The sequence below is a fragment of the Schistocerca piceifrons genome, chromosome 6 (assembly GCF_021461385.2).
Source record: "Schistocerca piceifrons isolate TAMUIC-IGC-003096 chromosome 6, iqSchPice1.1, whole genome shotgun sequence".
Lineage (NCBI taxonomy): Eukaryota > Metazoa > Arthropoda > Insecta > Orthoptera > Acrididae > Schistocerca > Schistocerca piceifrons.
In genome coordinates this window covers 435,628,032-435,640,155 of record NC_060143.1, presented here as the reverse complement: position 1 = coordinate 435,640,155, position 12,124 = coordinate 435,628,032, and the positions used below count along the sequence as shown (strand labels likewise).

General features: G+C 47.1%; 1 protein-coding gene and 1 pseudogene across 1 annotated transcript in view; both read right to left on the bottom strand.

Annotated features, from left to right (window-relative positions):
• The window catches only part of LOC124803368 (protein disconnected), a 607,629-nt gene that overhangs the window by 370,296 nt on the left and 225,209 nt on the right, over positions 1-12,124 (bottom strand). The window lies entirely within an intron of this gene.
• LOC124803827 lies at positions 7,641-7,757 on the bottom strand (annotated as a pseudogene).

Below are 12,124 nucleotides of genomic sequence, written 5' to 3'. Positions count from 1 at the left end.
AAGTGAGTGAAAATGCAGCCGAAATTACAAGAGGAAGTAAAAACCAACAGTACGCAAATTGAAGTCAGCACTCTTGTCGGGAAATGGTAGTTGTAAAACGAGAAGTGGCTCAGGCGGGAGGAGGAAACCGGGGAAACAATTAAGCGAGCGCGGGTGGAGAGGCGAAGACAAAGGAAGTGTACCGCAGTGGGCCGGTGGCGGGGCGGCCAGGCTGGCTGCGTGCTGAGCAGAGGAGCCGCTAGCAGCAGGTGGGAGGCGCGTCGCCCGGAGTGTCATTACGTGGCACGGCACGGGTTTTTATTAGGCCGGCCCTGGCAAGCGCGGCCCCTGTCATTACTGCGGACAGCGCGCGCACGGCACCGCACAAGGCCGCGACAAAATACGTGGCCGACCGCTGCCAGCATTGTTTATGAAGCGCTTGAGCCACCTGCTGGTATCACTACCACCTCCCGCTAACCCACTGTTGACGTCCCGCTGTCACGCGCGTCCCAGAGCTCAAACATTATGACGTTTCCTGGGGGACACCAGCTTCTCTCACTCCTGAAGCGATCCAGGAGGTTTCCAGCCCAAATAAGGATCCTATTAAATCTGCGTACGAGCGGCGTTCAATAATTGATGTAACACATTTTTTTCTCGGCCGATTTCAATTTACAAAAACGCGGAATTAGTTGCGGAACACCGTAGAATTCTCCCGCTTCAGCCCCTATAGTTTCACGAAGTTCCGACGGGTGGCGGCACAGACATTCACAGGCGCTTGTAGAATATCTACGGACATATAGCAGCTAACAAAAGCACTCAGTCGTTCGGAGAGGACTGTGTCAACATCGCAACAAGATCGCGCAAACCTGGCGGATTTCGCGCTTACTGGCCGGCCTCACACAGTTGTAATTCCTGCAGCGTAGGAACGTGCGGACACTCTCATTCGAGTGATCGACTGAACACAATCAAGCGCCTTGCTGCTTAACAGGACTCCTCTGTTGGTAGTGCTGATACCCTCGTCACCAGTTGGGGTACTCAGAGGTGTGTGCCCGGTGGCACAAGACCATAAACAGCAACGCAGGGCCATCTGTGGGAAACTGCTTGCGTGTTTCGAGGGAATACGTGACAATGTTTTTCGAACAGCGTCACAGGTGATGAGACATGGTTTCATTACTTCGAACCGGAAACAAAATGGCAATGCGTTAAGTGGTGCCACGCCACCTTTCGTCCCCAGAAAAAATTCGAAGATGCCGGTGAAGTTGTGGTGACGGTCTTCTGGGATTCTGAAGCAGTTATTGTGTTTGATATCCTCCGTCATGGTGTAACGATCAATCCTGAAATGTGTGTTAGTACCAGCAGGAAACTTAAGAAACGACTTCAGCGTGTTTATCACCAAGAAAATGTAAACGAACTTCTCCTTCTCCATTCCAACGCAAGACCTCATACCAGTCTGTGCAACAGCCGAGAGGAGCTCACAAAACTTCACTGGACTGTTCTTCCCCATCCGCCCTACAGCCCGGATCTTGCACCCTCCGACTTCCATCTGTTTGTCCCAACGAAGGACGTACTCGGTAGGAAGCAGAAGACGGTGGTTCCGAAGTCGACCAATAGAGTGGTATCATGCGGGCACACAGACCCTCCCCGAAAATTGGCGCAAGGCCCTCGCATTGTACGGAGATTGTATTGAAAAGTAGCGTTTATTAGCCAAAAGATTTCTGAATTATATGGAGTATTGTAATCCCAAATAAAACCACACTGCTCTCCGAAAGAAGTGTAGCATTACTTATTGAACGCATCTCGTACATACTCCGTTTGCCACCAAGCGATGCAGGACGGAGAGTACCGCTTGCAATTCCATTTTCTATTGCACTCGCAAATGGAGGGAAAACCGACTCTGTATATGCTTCCGTACAAACCCTGATGTCACTTGTCTTAGCGGTCCTTGCGGGACTAATAGGTTGCTGACACTAGAACAGTCCCGCAGTCTGTCGTAAACGGTGGTCCTCTGAACTATGTCAATAGTGCTTCGCCGTAAATATGTCATAACATTTTTTAAGTAAGTTGTGAATTATACTCTGAAGCGCCGAAGACAATGGTACAGGCATGGTTATTCAAATGCAGAGAAATGTAGAGTGGCATAATACGGCGCTGCGGTCGGCAACGCCTATATAAGACAACAAGTGTCTGGCGCAGTTATCAGATCGGTTACTGCTACTACAATGGCAGGTTATCAAGATTTAAGTGAATTTGAACGTGATGTTATAGTCGGTGCTCGAGTGATGGGAGATAACATCTCCGAGGTACCGATGAAATGGGGACTTTCCCGTACGACCATTTCACGAGTGTTCCTTGAATATCAGGTTCAAAATGGTTCAAATGGCTCTAAGCACTATGGGACTTAACAGCTATGGTCATCAGTCCCCCAGAACTTAGAACTACTTAAACCTAACTAACCTAAGGACATCACACACATCCAGGCCCGAGGCAGGATTCGAACCTGCGACCGTAGCAGCCGCGCGGTTCCGGACTGCGCGCCTAGAACCGCGAGACCACCGCGGTCGGCTGAAAATCAGGAATCGGGTAAAACATCGAATCTCCGACGTCGCTGCAGCCGAGAAAAGATCCTGCAAGAAAAGGGCCAATGACGATTGAAGAGAATCGTTCAATGTGACAGAAGTGCAACCCTTCCGCAAATTGCTGCAGATTTCAATGCTGGGCAATCAACAAGCGTCAGCGAGCAAACCATTCAGCGAAACATCATCGATACGAGCTTTCGGAGCCGAAGGTCCACTGTGTACTCTTGATGACTGCACGACATAAAGCTTTACGCCTAGCTTGGGCGCGTCAACACGGACATTGGACTGGAAACATGTTGCTGGTCGGGCGAGTCTCGTTTCAAATTGTATCGAGTGGATGGACGTGTACAGGTATGGAGACTACCTCACGAATCCATGGCCATGTATGTCCGCAGGGGACTGTTGAAGCTGGTTGGTTCAAATGGCTCTGAGCACTATGCGACTTAACTTCTGAGGTCATCAGTCGCATAGAACTAATTAAACCTAACTAACCTAAGGACATCACACACATCCATGCCCGAGGCAGGACTCGAACCTGCGACCAGAGCGGTCGCTCGGTTCCAGACTGGAGCGCCTAGAACCGCACGGCCACTCCGGCCGGCTTCAAGCTGGTGGAGGCTCTGTAAGGATATGGGGCGTGTGCAATTGGAGATATATGGGACCCGTGATACATCTAGATCCGACTCTGATAAGTGACACGTATTGACCATCCTGTCTGATTACCTGCGTCCATTCATGTCCATTGTGCATTCCGACGGACTTGGGCAATTCAAGGAGGACAATGTGACATCCCACACGTCCAGAATTGCTACAGAGTGGCTCCAGGAACACTCTTCTGAGTTTAAACACTTCCGCTGGCCACCAATCTCCTCAGACATGAACATTATTGAGCATATCTGGGATATATCAGAAGAGACCTCTACCTCCTCGAACTCTTGCGGATTTAGGGTCAGCCCTGCAGGATTCATGGTGTAAGTTCCCTCCAGCACTACTTCAGACATTAATCGAGTCCATGCCATGTCGTGTTGCGGCGCTTCTGCGTGCTCGCGGGGCCGCTACACGACATTAGGCAGGTGTACCACTTTCTTTGGCTCTTCAGTGTATCACTTATGTGGACTTATGCGAGAGATAAAAACGGAAATTTGCAGAATTAAAAAAAAAGACAAGGAAAGAAGTTCATATTACTTCAGTGTCAGCTGTGGCGGATCAGAACACTTTCCATCCGCTTTTCCGATTTGGTATTCTAGCGTCTGCTGCTTCCTAGGTGGGGGTGGCGTCCGCGGCCAGGTGCGTGCTATTTGGGCTGGCATTCCTCAGGTGGCCTGGGTAAGCATCGCGTGACACAGGTCGTTACAAGCGACCACGTCCGCAGCGCCGTGCTGGCGTCTTACGGAACTTGAGGAAACGGCCCGGCCAGACCCGCTACCGTAGCGAAACCCTCTCATTCTTACCGCTGCGCCTCCAACAGGATTACCATCCTCCGTTCGACAAGCCTAATTTCGATTGCGAGGAACTGGCATCTTGCAGTCAGGGCAATTTTATCTCGTAGCGGCTTTCTCAGTGCGGACGCACGTGCCTATTGCACATTTGAATATTTTTGTCCGAGTTTCATCCACGGATTTAGTTTAAGTGCTAATTTAGGTTTGTTATAGCAAATCGTGTTTCTGCCACTGCTGCAAGATTTTCTGGCACTTTCTTCTTGTGTCAACGAGCAACGATTTACATATGCCAAACAGTGTGACAATGTACGCGCGAGAAGCCCATGAGGTCAGTGCCGCAAGTGTTTGCGGTGAGGTCACGGCAGTAAACGCAGCTGTGGTCAGACAAAATGAAGCCAGTGTGGAGATCTGCGCCTCGCGACGCGACCAACGAAAATGCGGCATACTCAGAGGTCTTAGGGTTGGCGAATGTGCTGCATCAAGCCAGACTGTTGCAACCCTTGCTCATTTTTGTTCTGAGACTTCGCTGTAACTCAGTTACATTTGAGTTGAGTTTCTTTTCTTTTTTTACAATTTGAAATGAATTAGTCACTGTTTTGCAAGATTATGAGTGAAAGACATGAGTTTCAAATATATGGCCTTTGTACCATAGATTCAAATTAAAAAACTACACAGAAGAAAAGAACTATAGCGATATGGATCGATATAGAGACAACATTACTACAAGAGGTAGCATATTCTTTATTCGTTGCTGCCACGCGGGGCAGCCGTGTGGTCTAAGGCGCCTTGTCAGGGCTCTCGCGGCTACCTTCGTCGGAGGTTCGAGTCCTCCCTCGGGCATGGGTGTGTGTGATGTCCTTAGCATAAGTTAGTTTAAGTTACATTAAGTAGTGTGTACGCCTAGGGACCGATGACCTTAGCGGTTTGGTCCCACAGGCACTTACCACAAATTTCCAAAATATTCGTTGCTCTTTCGCTATTGCAGATTTGTAGTGCGATGAAGTAATGTATGTATCTCACATCCCTTTGTTATACTACACACAATGTGCTGAACTATTGTACCATAGTGGTTTAGTACTATCAACGGAATACACGTTGCAAAATCTTAAAGGCCGTGCGAGCTCATCACCCCACGCTTAGCTTCACATTTAAGCTCATGGACTTTGCGGCTGGTCCCGGCGGATGTTCGAGTCCTTCCTCGGGCATGGGTCTATGTGTTGTCGTTAGGATAATTTAGGTTAAGTAGTGTGTATGCTTAGGGACTGATGACCTTAGCAGTTCAGTCCCGTAAGATTTCACACATATTTTTTTCACATTTCAGCCTTATATTGTCAAGAAGCTACCACAATTAAACAACTCGCCGGTTCGTACCTTCTTGTGGGGTACTTGAACCCACTCTAAAAATGGCTCTGAGCACTATGGGACTAAACATCTGTGGTCATCAGTCCCCTAGAACCTAGAACTACTTAAACCTAACTAACCTAAGGACATCACACACATCCATGCCCGCGGCAGGATTCGAACCTGCGACCGTAGCGGTCACGCGGTTCCAGACTGAAGCGCCTAAACCCACTCTGATCTGGGGTATAAAATCACACCTGCTCAAGGGTCGAGTCTTGGGAGTCTCATTTCGTCACAAGGCGGACGTCTTCAGAACAGAAATAAAGCGACGCATCTCATCTCCACACGGACGTTCTCATCAATTGACCATTCCTTCTGTTCCATGTCCACACAGATACTTCTGAGGTAGCACGTAGACATGATCTTCATCAACTGTCCACTTCCCAATCCACCATAATGTGTGCTCAGAAGATCAAAGTGGGCGTGTCACATCACAACCATTACCCTCTAGGTTGCGGATGCATTCACACCATACGAATATATCTCTGTAGTCAACGAAGAATTTCGGTGATACCAAGGTTCAAGTCTAGACCATCAAGGAGGATTCTTGCAGAATTTCTTATCACGGCAGCGGAGACTCGGCATATAGGAAAACAGAGCAAGAACGTATGTTTCTAAGAATTTATGGACTTTACGAGGGCTCTTCGGAGAGAGAGGTCCGATCGACCGCGAAATGGAAACCACAATGAAAATCCGATAAAGCTTTGCATAGATGTGTTAGACATTATCTCTAGTATGCCCGCCGATCGCGTAAAGTTGCTCTTTTCAGTTCTGAGCGCACAGTGAGCACGCAAAAATGCCTCTTAAATAGTGTGTTCCGCTAAGGATGAGTACCTGTGAGATATTTCGTCTCATTTCATGCACCGCATACAATGTACCTGTAATGCATTTCCTTATTCTTGACAATTCTCGGCCGTAGACTGCAGGGTCAAAATGAGGACGCTCCTGCTTAGTTTCCGATGGGAAGTGTTTGATCACCCATCCGGATTTTGCTCCCCCTGATTTTCATCTCCGCTCACATGAACCGCTGGCTATGAAGACAACATTTTGGCACAGTCAACAAACTGCAGATTAGCATAGAGAACTGGCAGAAAGCATAGGGGCAGCCTTCTATGACGAGGGTATTGGAAAGTTGGTACAATGATACGACAAATTCCTCAGTTGGACTGGCGACCATGAAAGGAAGTACCTGGAAGATGTAGCTTAACTGTTGCAAATAAAACATAAGCGTTGTACATAAACCCATAGCAAATATTTATTTACTGCAATATTATTGGTACATTTTCTGTACTTCGTGTGTGTGTGTGTGTGTGTGTGTGTGTGTGTGTGTGTGTGTGTGTGAGAGAGAGAGAGAGAGAGAGAGAGAGAGAGAGATTCGTGACACAATAATAAACATTATTTATAAAGAAATTATGTATCCCAAGGTATATAACGTTTTTTGAATGAATGAAAAAATCAGTAATGAAGTTCAATAGAATCGTGCAGTGATACATAAAGCAGTCTTGGAATCCGCTTGTCCATGTTCCCTGAAATGTTGAGAAAATAGAGCAAACTCGCTCATGAGAGTGAGAGCACTTTTTATATTTCCATTCACATCGAATATTACGGAACGTATTTCTAGAAAATTAGTGAGAAAGTCGCAAGGACCTTCTAGAAAACGCGAAGGTGAATAAAAATAATTTTGATAAAGCAAGGCGAGGAAAGAAATATATGGAAATTTCGGACAAGAAGACGGGATTGGATGGACATCTGTTAGACATCAGAGAAACACTTCCACGATACTAGAGGAAACTGTAAGGGTAAAAACTGTAGAGGAAGACAGAGATTGAAATGTCTTTTATTATGCTCTCCTGAGAGTTATAATCGCTGATATATTATTATATAACAAATCTTACTACGAAAACGCGTATTAAATAAATCTTCAATGAGCTGTTGCCTTGAAACGGCATATATTTTCATAACACGCAAGTTTATAATACGAAAACACCCAAATATGAAAGTTCTTCACCAATCAATAAGACGTTTCTCATCACTTTACAATAACAAATCGTAATAATAAAAAAGTACTCCGTCTTCAGGCCACAAGTGGCCCGTCGGGACCATCCGACCGCCGTGTCATCCTCAATGAGGATGCGGATAGGAGGGCTCTCCCAATCGTTGTGATGGTTTTCCTTGACCGGAGCCGCTACTATTCGGTAGAGTAGCTCCTCAATTGGCATCACGAGGCTGACTGCACCCCGAAAAATGGCAACAGCGCATGAGGCCTGGATGGTCACCCATCCAAGTGCCGGCCACGTCCGACAGCGCTTAATTTAGGTGATCTGACGGGAACCTGTGTATCCACTGCGGCAAGGCCGTTGCCTAAATCGTAATGATAACGAAGAGATTTCGAAGATCTCATTGCGCTGGTGCTTTAAAACAGCCGATATTGATAGAGCGTAAGTGAAAATATAAAAACCTATCAAATATGGACTACAACTGAAAATACCAAAAGCAATATCGCGTCTCTAAAGTGCTGGTTGTGACACAGAACTGATCTTGCATGTCATTGCCCACGTATCTCTACAAGAAGCAAATACGTGACTTGGCTTATTCGGTCTTACACGCTACGGATTGCTGTGGAACGTGAAAATTCCATGCTGTGACGTCACTGAACTCGACCAGCTACTCGCCCACGAACGCTTTCTCGGCCCCTGTGAGGGCGAGGCGATAATGAATAACGGGGTCAGTCCTGCATCTTATTCATGACAGGCAACAGCTAATTACGATTTGTATGCTTTGAAGTCAAGCGCTGCATATTGATGAATATACCGTAGCCCCCTCACTCTAGCTAAACCCCCGTGCTGGCTCGCTCGACGCGCGCCCTCTTCCGCGCTACGGAGAGGCGGCCACCCGACCACCCCAGCAGTCCGGGATCCGAACGCCAGGCCGCATCGCGACTCGGCTCGTAATTCATTTGTTTGTGGCGGGCAGGCCGTAATTACACAGTGCGTGGCGCGGTGGGCCGCTCATCAGCGCTGAGGGCTGAAGCCGAGGGCGCAGGGCAGAGCGCGGAGCAAATAAGAAACCGGCCGGCGGACACGTACAGGCCACACGCGTGTCATTATGCACGGCCCGCCCGCTCCCAAATTATATCATTACGTGTCCGGCGGGGCGACGTCGCTCCTTTTTTTTACGGCGAGCGCATCGCGCACAGGGTCGCGTCCGCTCGGAAGTCCCGGCCGCGATAGCGTGTTTACGTGTGCCGTAGTCCGCCGCGCCGTGTATGCCCAGCCACAGTGGTCGCAACAAGCGCTCCGGTCGTCACGATTTTGGTCACTATACATATATCTCTGCATATATACCTTGATAGTCGTCTTAAAATTTGTAGCTGAGGGCGCTTTGTACACCGCTGTCAATTTGTGATAATACATGTATCTTATTGGGGGATTAAGCTAGACATAAAAAATATAGCCTCTCGATTTTCTGTGAGTTGCCGATACGAAAGGGAAATCGAATTTACTGAAAGTTATTCCCTCTGTACAAGAGTAAATTTGGACCGTATTAGTTTTAAAGGAACACCTTTGTATTTAGACCTCTATCGGTGGTCACCAAGATGACTGTGACCATTGGAGAATCTCCTTTGTCTGAAGAGGGACGACAGGAGCTCGGGGCCCATCCATGGGGGATGGTTGGCGGTTAGGACCAGCCAGTAAATGGCAACGTAACAGATCTGGCTAGTTCGCAGCAGATTAGAACTGTGTGCCAGACTGGATCTCGAACCCGTGACCTTTGTCTTTCGCGGGCAAATGCTCTACCGACTGAGTTAGCCAAGAACGACTCACGACGCGGCCTCACACCTTTACTTCCACCAGTACCTCATCTCTTACCGTCGCTGTGAGGCGGGGTAGTGAAACGTCTTCGGGTACTTCAGTTAGTAGAGCACTTGCCCGCAAAAGGCGAAAATCTGCATCTATACCTACTTCTGTAGTCTGCAAACCACTCTGAAGTGCATGGCAGAGGTTACGTCCTATTGTACTGCTTATTTGGGCTTTTTTTGTTCCATTCAAGAATGGAACGCGGGAAAAGTGCCTCTGTGCGTGCTGTAATTAATCTAATCTTATCCGCACAGTCCCTAAGGACCCAGATTCGAGTCCCAGCCTGGCACTCAGTTTTAATCTGTCAGAAAGTTTCATACCAGCACAACTCGGCTGGAGAATGAAAAATTCGTTCTACAGGACATAGCTTTCTCTAGGAAAGATCGTCTAGGGACACAATAAAAAAAGTGGGGCAGTCGACACATAGATCCATGTCGATCACGGAGAACCTGGTGGAAAACCGGCAGCCGCTGTCAAAACAACACGGCGAGATGATACAGTGCCACCATGCTCCACTGCTGCTGTTCACTCCTGGCATTTCTATCTTCCGGTCGTCTCTGTCTTACAGCAGCTTCATTGGTTACGTTTTTTGTAACTTGACACTGAATACTAGTACACTATTTCATCCCGATTTGAGTGCTAGATTTTTGTTTTGTGTTGTTTTGCAAAAAGGAAAAAACTGCCTCAAGCGTTTTGGGTTACGCAGAAGTGTCAACACACTCCATCTCCGCACCAGTGTTACTCTGCACAATTGTGACAAGCTCGCAGTGGCCGGGAGAGGTATAAGGCAGTTCAACTTCCCTTCTCTCCCGTTCCAGTTGCGAATGGTTCTGTACCTTGTGAGAGAAAATTACTAAATGTGTTACCAAATTGTGATCCCTGATCGGTCGTTCTGAAGATTAGCAATTAATATCCGACGTGCAGGTCTGTTTCTCTAGGAACGAAATTAGGGCTAGTAATAAATAGAAAATTCATTGAATTTAGACGACTTAGCACTCAGGACTGAATAAATAATTTCATTCCCGTTAGAACTCAGCTACCCAAAATCCTTCCTATAAGGCGAAGTAAAAATATATACATGGGGACCGCTTTCAGCATTTTCCCTTTTGTGCAGCAACACCATCGCAAACAATATCCAATACGTTTTATATATATACGCCCTTCAGGGAACCCCCGAAGCTATTTTTGGACTGAAAATATGTATTTGAAAAGGGTTCTGTTTCTTTCTAGAGACACTTCTGTCCAACACAGTGCCCGTATTTTATTCATTAGCCGAGAGTGCGAAACCGTATCGAAAGTCCACGAACACTGCATCGCCCTGGAGGCCGATGTCTACTGCCCTCTGCGTCTCGTGGACGAACAGACTGTTTGCAGAATCCATGTTGATTCCTATAGAGGACATATTGGATCTGCAGAAAGGTCTTAACATACAAGCGTAGAACGTACTGTAAAACTGGACAACGGACTGATGCCAGTTATATAGGCCAAACGTGTGTGCAACTGTAGGAAAATTACCGGTGATTTTCAAACAAGGAAACAAATTTCAAAACTATGAGCTAGAAACAGAATCCAGTATTTGCAACACGGTATGCATGTTCTAATGTTAACAATTAGGTTGCGTTCACTCTATTTTTCCGCTTTGGTAGTAAAAGATTTCATGATGATATAGAAATTTCGGTGTAACGCCACTGTCAAACATAACTGTTCGATGCCATGCCACGACATAGATATCAGGTCTAGGTAACGATATCCTTGTACGGCTGGGTTCAACTTTATAGCAATGGAAGTGTCAGCTGTGAACAGTGACATAAGTAACAAAGTCTAAACTTGAGCTGTTAAAATTTTAAGTTGCATGTCAATCTTCAGAGGCAAAACCATGAAAACGTCGTTTCCTAGTGCAAGTATTCCAAAAACCTTCCCTGTCTTCCCTCACAGCTTTTACCGTTCATAGCTTCCTCTAATTCCATGGAATCATTCTCTGATGTTTTAACACTTGTCCTATCGTCCCACGCCTTCTTCTCCTCGCCGATTCTACTGAAAGACTCATTTCTTATCAGTCCATCTAATTTCCACCATTCTTCTGGTGCACCACATCTCGAACCTTTCGGTTCTGTTCTTCTCAAGTTCCACCACAGTTCGTGATTCAGTTCCATCAACGGTGTGCTCTTGACTTACATTCTCAGAAATTTTTCCTCAATGTACGCCAGAATAAAGGTCAGACAGATAGCATAAGTATGTTTAAAATGTTGTGCAGCGTTGTTCAATACCCAGTCATTCTTTGCTTGACAACTACGTGTTACAGCAGAAAGTTACCCAGCTTTTCACAGCTGCCAAAATAATGAAATGCAGTTTATCACAGGGTGATGCTGGCCCTCGCAACACTGACTTCACGCCGCCGGGACGAGATGAGGTGCGAACCCTGGAAAGCTGGCGCCAGCCCTTCATTAGAGCAGCGCCGAGTGGTTTGTGCGCTGCGCAAGCCGGAACCTGCGCGAATCTCTTAATAACCGCGGGTCCCGTTGCTTCCTGCTCTCGCGGTTCCGCCTCGTGAATATCTGCGCTCATCTGCTGCATTCGTCTGGAATTTTCCACGTCCGCGTTTACTTAAGGAATAAAGCCACCGGGGACTGTGCCAGTAGCCATGAACTGACCATCAGGTCTGCGTTCCTTTGCAGTCTGTTCGCCTTACAGCCTTACGGCGCTGTAGCTGACACTGTTCGTCAGTTGCACGTTCCATAACTCAGAATATACGTTACGCTCTAGTACATGGTAACTGTACAATAACCAAAAACCGTTCTTTTTCAAACATAAAATTTGTTTACGAGATGCTGGGCATTTGCAGGTTATCGTAAATTTCGTTCGAGAATTCCTG